Raw genomic sequence first — 10,229 nt, 5'->3', positions numbered from 1 at the left:
ACTTGAAAACAATGAGGTGGTGAGAAAGCATGGCTAGTAGCAATTGGGTTTATACGCAAACCCAAGCATTATTTTAATGCTATAAATTCTCCTCTACTGTGAGTAGTAAAATTCCGATACAATATTATGGGCAGTAAATCATCTATCTGTGCAGTTGATAGATGTAGTGACAACATATGCATATGTGGTAATTGAATTATGGTATTTATGGAGTCTTGAAGGATTCCAAATACATAATAATCAATCACAAATTTACAATGCTTGGAAAGTCTTTGTGACTTAGAGCATCTAGGTCAAATATGGTACATCCGACCTAGTGAATCCTTCTGAAAGGATACATGAAGAATAGTATGTTCAATATAAATATGTGCAGCATATTTTAAACATACATTACTTATCGATGGAGTTTGAGATAGAGGATATGAATTGTAAGAGATTTTCAATTCAAAGTAAACTATCTTGAGTATCTTGGATACAAAGTTGTCTATATCCAACGTATATTGAAGAAATTCAATATAACGGAATCATAGTTATTTGATTCTTTTGGATCATGAGATGTGCTATTGCAAGAGCATCCGACTGGATATTGCTTTGCAATGATTCGCTAGCTAAACATCACATGAGATCGAGTTATGTTCCCTATGAGTACTCATGATCTGTTTACGGTTGGATATACTGATCTTGGATATCTATAGAAGATCCCTAGGTACAAGATCAATGACCTGAAAGTCGCCTAGAGGGGGGTGAATAGGCAAATCTGAAATTTATAAAGTTTAAGCACAACTACAAGCCAGGGTTAGCGTTAGAAATATAATCGAGTTCGAAAGAGAGGGCGAAAACAAATCACAAGCAAATAAGAGCGGATGACACGGTGATTTGTTTTACCGAGGTTCGGTTCTTGCAAACCTACTCCCCGTTGAAGTGGTCACAAAGACCGGGTCTCTTTCAACCCTTTCCCTCTCTCAAACGGTCACTTAGACCGAGTGAGCTTCTCTTCTCAATCAATTGGGACACTTAGTCCCCACAAGGACCACCACACAATTGGTGTCTCTTGCTTTGATTACAAAGAACTTGGAAACAAGATTAGAGGAAGAAGAAAAGTGATCCAAGCGCAAGAGTTCAAAAGAACACAAAAGTCTCTCTCTAGTCACTAATTTGTTTGGAGTGATTCCGGACTTGGGAGAGGATTTGATCTCTTTGTTTGTGTCTTGGAATGAAGTCTAGAGCTCTTGTATGAGGTTTGATGGCTGAAAACTTGGATGCATTGAAGTGTGGTGGTTGGGGGTATTTATAGCCCCAACCACCAATATGGCCGTTGGTGAGGGCTTCTGTCGTATGGCGCACCGGATAGTCCGGTGCGCCATCGGACACTGTCCGGTGCGCCAGCCACGTCACCCACCGTTAGGGTTCGACCGTTGGAGCTTCTGACATGTGGGCCACCGGACAGTCCGGTGGTGCACCGGACAGTCACTGTTCACTGTCCGGTGCGCCTTCTGGCGCCTGCTCTGACTCTACGCGCGCAGTCGGCACTGTTCACTGTTCACTGTAGCCGTTGCAGACGACTGTTGGCGTAGGTAGCCGTTGCTCCGCTTGGTACACCGGACAGTCCGGTGCTACACCGGACAGTCCGGTGAATTATAACGGAGTGGCTCCTAGAATTCCCGAAGGTGGCAAGTTTGGAGTTGATCTCCCTGGTGCACCGGACACTGTCCGGTGGTGCACCGGACAGTCCGGTGCGCCAGACCAGGGCAGCCTTCAGTTGTCTTTTGCTCTTTTTATTTGAACCCTTTATTGGAGTTTTTATTGGTTTGTGTTGTACCTTTGGCACCTGTAGAACTTATAATCTAGAGCAAACTAGTTAGTCCAATTATTTGTGTTGGGCTTTTCAACCACCAAAATCATTTAGGAAAAGGTGTAAGCCTATTTCCCTTTCACATACTTCTGGTAAGTTGGACCTAGTGTTTGATAAATGTCGATCAACAGAGATTAATGGTCACTTACACTAATCATTCTATAGCACACTTCATGGGATTGTGCAGAATAATATACTACATACTGAGGGTATGTGGTGGTCATGATTTTAAATATCACTGACCTTATTATCTATGAAGATAATATTACTTTGTGTTGTTTAGATGGAAAACAAGTTAGGAATTAAGTCTCTACCTTACTCCACATTTTAAATGTGTTTGAGAGTAGGTATAGGATGACTTAGTGATTTGCAAAGATCAGGGGGAGTTTCCCTTTTGATCGGAAGAACTTGTTTCTACATCATGTTGTACTCGTTTCTTTGCATGAGTTTTTCCCCTGTTTGGGTATCTCATTCAAAGTTTTTAACGAGGCAACATCAACACAAGGCCTATGCCGTATCATCTATTTTTTCCCGTAGAGGTTTTCGACGATGATACATTATGACATAGCTATTGTTGTATTTGAACTAGGTTATGAGTTTATCTCCCTAAAAAGTTCAAATGGATCAACAATAGAGTATGACTACTCTCCTTAGTTTTCCCGTTGGGTTTTTAAGGAGACTCGGCTCATATGTTGATTTCTCAGATTTTCTGACTAGATTATCTTGGAGAAATATTAGCCTGAGTTATATGTCTCATCATTCATTTTCCCTACTAGGGTTTTTGAGATGATGACTGTAGACATATTATTGTTCTTTGGGCTAGAGGTCCATGGGAGAACAATGGCATACCATGGTTCAATTGAACTACCGACAATTATCTATAAGGATAATTGAGCTTATGCTGTTCAGATGGAAACAGGTTATATCAGGAGCAACATTAATAAGCATATTGCTCCTAAATTGTATTATCCATCTTGCAAACAAAGACTTGTGATAATATTGTTGATCTATTCACAAAATCTCTACCATACTCCACGTTTTCAGAAATGTGTTGAGGGGATTGGTATGAGAAGACTTAAGTGCTTGCAAGGATTAGGGGGAGTAATTCTCAATGATATTTGACATGTTTTGATCCATCATATTACACTCTTTTCTTTGTATGAGTTTTGCCTTGTTAAGGTTTTCTCATCCAAAATTTTTAATGAGGTAATATCAACTAAGCTATATGCTTCATCATCGATTTTTCTCCCACAGGGGTTTTTATACATGATGATTACAAGCATATTTTCTTTTGGAGTTCAATATGAGTTTTACTCATAATCCAAAAGACATTGTGTACTCCTTATTTTTCCCCACATGGTTTTTGAGGAGATGATATATTGAAAGACAAATTACAGATGATCAAATGGACGTGGATTGATCAAGGGGGAGTGTTACAATATATTGTGTACTTGTGATCAATCCTTCTGAAAGTTGCCTAGAGGGGGGGTGAATAGGCAAGTTAAAATTTTTCCAACAAAAACTAGAAGCAAATTGGGTAAAACTGAATTGATCTCGAAATTCACCCAGTTAACTTTGGAAATGAGATGTTCTAAATGATCCACAGGGTTCAAAGTAGTAGATCTGAGAAGGGCACTTCTCAAAATCCACACACCAAAAGATATAAACAAATCTTCCACACAATGGTGAGAGAACGAAGAACACTAACAAACACAATGAGCAAGAACACAAGAGACACAAGATTTATCCCGAGGTTCGGTCACACCACAAAAGGTGCCCTACTTCCTCGTTGAGGCGCCCACAAAGAGCCGGGTCTCTTTCAACCCTAATCCTCCCTTTGCCGACCACAAAGGTCAAGCTCACACACTAATCTTTGCTCAAATGAGCGGGTAATACAAACTTTCTTGTGGTCTTCCACAAGATTTGGAGACTCACAAGAGACACCTAGTCGTCTAGGAGCTAGAAGCTCCAAGAGTAATGAATCCACAAAGAACTCGATGTAGTACCAAAGCTCGAATGAAGAAGAAGAGCAAGAGAGATTTAGAGATGAAGCACAAAATCGCAGCTCTCAAGCTCACTCAAAGATTTCTCTCCAAAGATTTGAAATGGGAGAGGCAAGAGATGTGTGAGAGAGAGAGAGGGAGGTGTTTCTTGGGTTAGAAATGGAGTTCAAATCGTGCTCACTGCTGTGGGGTGAGAGGTAGGAGTGAGTATATATAGGTGGAGCTCAAAACTAGCCGTTTGGGCAGATTTTTCTGCCTGAGACCGATTGAACCGCCCCCTAGGGCGGTTGAACCGCCCCTGGCAGGCCTGGCAGCCTGTCTGCCAGTCTGACTGGCAGACTGACGCGTAGACTGACCGCAGACTGGTCAAAGTTGACCAACACCGGTTGAACCGCCCCTGACAGCTCCTGGCGACCTGTTTGCCAGTCTGACTGGCAGACTGCACATCAGAGGTCAGAGGGGTCAGAGACCAGCTGAACTGCCCCTCAGGACCAGTTCAACCGGTCTTGACCAGTGAGTTTAGGAGAGAAAACCCTAGCTCAACTGCCTGGAGGCAAGTTCAGCTGGTGTATGGTCAAAGAGGTTCACAGCTGAAGTTGAGTTCAGCTGAAGTTGAGAAAGCTCAACTTAGCTGAAGTTTAGCTCAGCTGAAAAGCTCAGCTGCAGCTGAAGAAGCTCAACTCAGTTGAAGTTAAGTTCAGCTGAAAAGCTCAGCTGCAGTTGAAGAAGTTCAGCTGCTTTTCAGCAAGAACACTCTAGGTTTCTCAACCCTAACCACGGTCAACCATAGAACGTTAAAGAGATTTTTGCTTTTCAAAAATAGCTTTTGAATAGAAAGGTTTGAGCTTTGGCAAACACCAACCTTCTTTTTGGATCCCCCTTTATAGTACGACGATTCCTATACTCAAGTTAAATAAAATAAATTGAAGTAAACTCCTTGAGTCATTGGTGTCTCATGTGTGATTTCTCCATGGCATTGCTTCATAAGGATCACAAACATCTTTGTCTCACCTTTTGAAGCAAACTCAAATCAAACCCTGTGACTTGTACCATATCACCTTATATGAGTTCAAATCATGGCTTCAAGTCACCTTACTGATGCATCAACATGGTATAACTCTTCATAGCTGATTAGTTCATCGACTTAGTGCAAGTACTCTCTTCTTCACCTTAGCCATGGTACCTCGGTCTACAAGCCGTCACTTGGCCTTCACCTTCGCCTAGTTCCTCGAAGCCCTTTCCTTGCTATCTTCACCCTATCAAGTCATTCTTGAGTCACATCATATTGAGCATCCATTGAGAGAATCATTTCTTCAATATTGTGAACCTTGCTTGAATGTCTTCTAGATATAACTGTTAAGATTAATCAAGCTCTAGTTTGATTCTCATAGAAGCATATATGGACTGATAGTAATATGGTCAAGCCAATTCACGATTCCTCATATCTTATTCTCTTTGGCTTGACCAATCCTCTAAATCACTTTGTCCTCTATTCTGGTCATATGTATGTAGTGATTTCTCAGGTCTTGTCCATATATTCAAACCAATATAGAGATCATATTATATCCATTTGCATTGTCTCACTGGATTTAACCTTGTGTTGAACCTTTGTTCACTGATCATTATACACTATTCAAGTATGTTCATCATACTGAATTTCCTGTTCAACACTTAGCAAACTTGTTAGACCTTTAAATGTGTTGTTATCCAAATCACCAAAACTCACAAAAGGGATGAATGCACTTTCAATCTCCCCCTTTTTGGTGATTGATGACAACACATTTAAAGCTTACATAAGATTTGATAAATAAGATTTTGAATCCTATGATAGTTTCCTCCTCCTAAACATGTGCATTTCAGAAAATAACACTTTTGTACTCAAATGCCAAAAGCACATATTTAGGTCAAAGAGTGAAGACAACTTATATCATACTATTCGTGGGGTGCAGTGTGTCATAAAATAAACGTGATACTCATGACATAGTATGCACTCATCAACTTTCTACATCTTATGTTTTTCTTATGATTCCCCCTTTGTTAATTATTTCTCCCCTTTTCAAAAATAAAGATAAGCTTTAATGCAAAATTTCTCCCCCTTTGTCATAAATCTCCAAAAAGGATACAAAGAATATAAAGGGTAGAAATTATGATTAAGCTAGATGGGAACACACTATCATGAAAAGGGTCCTTAGATGGCACAAAAAGTAATGTAGAAGTGACATGAAGTGATGTACCTTTGTGTTTTACCTTTTCAAGGGGGTGTTCCAAACTTGTGTTGGATTTAGAATTCATTTGCACGCTCTTGTTGGTATAGTTGTGACATAAGTCCAAGATATCAAATGAAGATTGTCATACTAAATTGAAGGTGAAACTTGATACCTAGAGTCTAGATGTCACCTAGCATTTTCTTATCACAACAAGAGGTAACATGAAAATTGCACAAGTATGGATTATGCAACTAGTGATCATGTATGAAAAATATCAATTGAAAAACACCAATTGATACAATTTGATAGATAAGCAGATCACTAATAGCATATTACACTAAGTTCTCCTCAAGTTTTAGTGCACACATATATATGAATTCAATTGATATCCGTTGAAAGTACTTATTTGCAATTTAAAGTACCATTGGCATAAAAGGAGTATCAATTGAACATAATCATGCAACATAAGAAACATGTGCACTATTTAATCAATTAAGTTCTAGACAGGAGAATTTATAAGCTATGCTACTTTAGACATTTGCAATCCAAAAGGATGTGATACATGTTTACCAATTTTAGATGATGTTGGAGTAGCATATAAAAGAGAAACTCATTCCCTTATAAAATGTATAAAAGATACATTTATTGGAGCAAAGAATCTTTGATACCCATCAAAATTTGCAGTGGAAGCGATTGTCTTTGCCCAAAGATTCCTTTCTAATTCGAGACTACACACATAATAGACTTGGAAATGAAGTTAGTCTCAAAGATTCAAATTATAGATTATTCTCCCCCTAAATGTGTGCATACAAGTGATGAATACTTGTTTAGCTTATGCACTTGGACTTGTGAGGCCAGGGGATTAAGTCCTACAATTTGAACCTTAGTACAAATAAAGTATGAAAATATGAAATTGCACCAATTTAAGGAATTACTCATAATCAAACGGTATACTAATAGACATGATATGCAATATTTTAAGCCAAGATTCAAGTGCAACCTTATGATGTGACTTAAGATATTGCATATACATGCATACACTAACTTGTAAGAGCCTAGATACACAAATGTAATACAATAGTTCATGGAGTGACATACCTTTGTTCTATGCCACATGGTCTCCATTATAATCATGAATTTCCATCTTAACTTTTGATAGGCTTGACATTTCAAAGAGAAACTCATCCTCTTTAAACGATCAAGAAAAACTCATTCTCTTCAAAGAACTACACAAATTCACTAAAAGAAAATGTTAGTCTTTAAGGACACAAGATATAGAATGAGCTCCCCCTAAATGTATGCATCAAGTACTCGAATTACTTGTAACATGCACTTGATTCCCATCAAAATTTGCAGTGGAAGCGATTGTCTTTGCCCAAAGATTCCTTTCTAATTCGAGACTACACACATAATAGACTTGGAAATGAAGTTAGTCTCAAAGATTCAAATTATAGATTATTCTCCCCCTAAATGTGTGCATACAAGTGATGAATACTTGTTTAGCTTATGCACTTGGACTTGTGAGGCCAGGGGATTAAGTCCTACAATTTGAACCTTAGTACAAATAAAGTATGAAAATATGAAATTGCACCAATTTAAGGAATTACTCATAATCAAACGGTATACTAATAGACATGATATGCAATATTTTAAGCCAAGATTCAAGTGCAACCTTATGATGTGACTTAAGATATTGCATATACATGCATACACTAACTTGTAAGAGCCTAGATACACAAATGTAATACAATAGTTCATGGAGTGACACACCTTTGTTCTACGCCACATGGTCTCCATTATAATCATGAATTTCCATCTTAACTTTTGATAGGCTTGACATTTCAAAGAGAAACTCATCCTCTTTAAACGATCAAGAAAAACTCATTCTCTTCAAAGAACTACACAAATTCACTAAAAGAAAATGTTAGTCTTTAAGGACACAAGATATAGAATGAGCTCCCCCTAAATGTATGCATCAAGTACTCGAATTACTTGTAACATGCACTTGATTCAATTAAGATTCTTAGAGGAGTTCATCATATATCTTGGTCAAGGCATAATATATTTGAAATAATTGAATTTATGCTAGAGAACACATATCGTTCCCCAATAGAACTAATCCATGGGGTGACATGTGGTAAATATTTGATCATTTCCTTGGAACCAATCATCCTCATTTGATGTTCTCCAAGGTGTGAGACTACACAACATGAACTTGAAAGAAATAATTAGTCTCACAAGATATAGGCTAAACTCTCCCTCAATTTGTGCATGCAAGAGTACACAAAGTACACTTATGCACATCAACAATACGAGGTTAAAGGAGTTGTTTGAACTATATCTTGGTTTAACATAACATGCTTTACATAGATGATGAAAATTAAACCAATTGAAAGTTTAAGAACTGAAAGTATATCAATTGAAATCCTGAAGGGTAAAGCATGCTAATATGAACCTCAAACCTCATAATGAAGGATATCATATAAATATGTCACTACATTTTCATTATTTGGTTGACAAAAAAAATAACTCCCTTCTTGAGTCGTTGTGATCTCTTTTCTCTTTACGATTTTATCCAACCAAGTGATCTTGAACTTCTTTCATCTTTTCTTGATTTGATCGTACTTGATATGAGACCTATTGAAACTCAATGATTGAAAGAACCAAGACTCTTATATCCGTAGATTTTGAATCCATCTTGAAAGCACTTGGAAGGACCTTGTTCAAACACTTAGAAAAGAGAGCATTAGAAACACAAGGGAGGGTTTCACAAATGATAATCCTTATATGTGGATGGAGAATGAATCATCATTCTTGAAACCCAAAAGGATAGATTAAATTTCTTTTAAATTAGTGCACACATATAGTTGATCTCAAAGTTATATGCACTATTGAACATTTTGTATTGCAAGGAAATTAACCTATAATATAGTACATCCCACTAAGGATAGAATACTAAAACAACTGAAGGAGAGGAAGTTTTCATACCTTGGCCTCTTATCAACTTCATCTTACTTTAGTTGAGTAGTATCCTTTAAGCTTGTGATTTATCCAATTCAAAACAAGCACCATCTCTTAACATAGATTTTCTATGGATAAACTCAACACAAGAGATGGCATTAGTAGTACAAGCACTAGTTTCTTATTTTGCAACCCTTTATATGTGGAAGGCAAGCGAGTTGCTAAAATAGAGAAACCTCATAATATGGACTAGATTTCCCTTGAGCCCTCATGCATAATATATTTTGAATGACATGGATAATATGCATGGTTATTCAATGAAGTCTAAAGGGATGACTTAATCCATATTATGGTGAGTGTCTAATATAGAAGAATCAAATCCAAATTAACTAGATAGAGAATACGTCACATAATTTTGGATTGTTCACCATATGATAATATTCATTCAACTTCCAATTAGACCTTTATTTCATAATCAACAACTGATGTATATCCTCAAGTGCTTCTTTTTCCTTAGTGGCTACATAAGTCACAAAAAGATAAGATTTGAAAATAATATGCACTTGAGATTCAGTTGTTACCACCCTAGCTACTATCTCCAAATATGATTTATACATTCATTATCGAGCACCCAACTTGATCCATTGAAGGAGTGATCCTGCAAAACAAGTTTAAGCTTCATATCTTGGTACCCAATTTGAATTGGGTCCTTTGAGATTAGTAGTAAAAGCCTTGAGTACCCACACAATCCTTATTGTGGCCTTTCTCTTTGTGTAGGCACCCACATATACATGACAACCATCTTACATGGTTTCAATTCAATATTTAATCACATAGATAAAAATTAGAGTTAAGAATAAGAGCCTTTTCTCCTTTTCTTGATACATCGTTGTGTTGCCTTCTTGATGATGAACCTAGCTTGACCTTGGGTGCACCTAGCTTATCAAGGTTAGTCGCACAAGCATTCATATCATGAAGACAAGTTATGCATGGAATTTATAACTTAGTGATCCAATTCAATGTGAAGCATATGGATACCGATTGAAGTAGATTTCTAAGATATCAAATTGTAGGTTTCCAAAATTTAGAGTATGGATCACTAATTTCATTTTTTTTACAGTTTAAAAAACATATCCATGTTAGTGCATATGCATATTATGAATATCAACAAAAAGGATTATTATGGACTTGATATAATATAAAGGA

The sequence above is a fragment of the Zea mays genome, chromosome 5 (assembly GCF_902167145.1).
Source record: "Zea mays cultivar B73 chromosome 5, Zm-B73-REFERENCE-NAM-5.0, whole genome shotgun sequence".
Taxonomy (NCBI): Eukaryota; Viridiplantae; Streptophyta; class Magnoliopsida; order Poales; family Poaceae; genus Zea; species Zea mays.
This window is presented reverse-complemented; position numbering follows the sequence as displayed.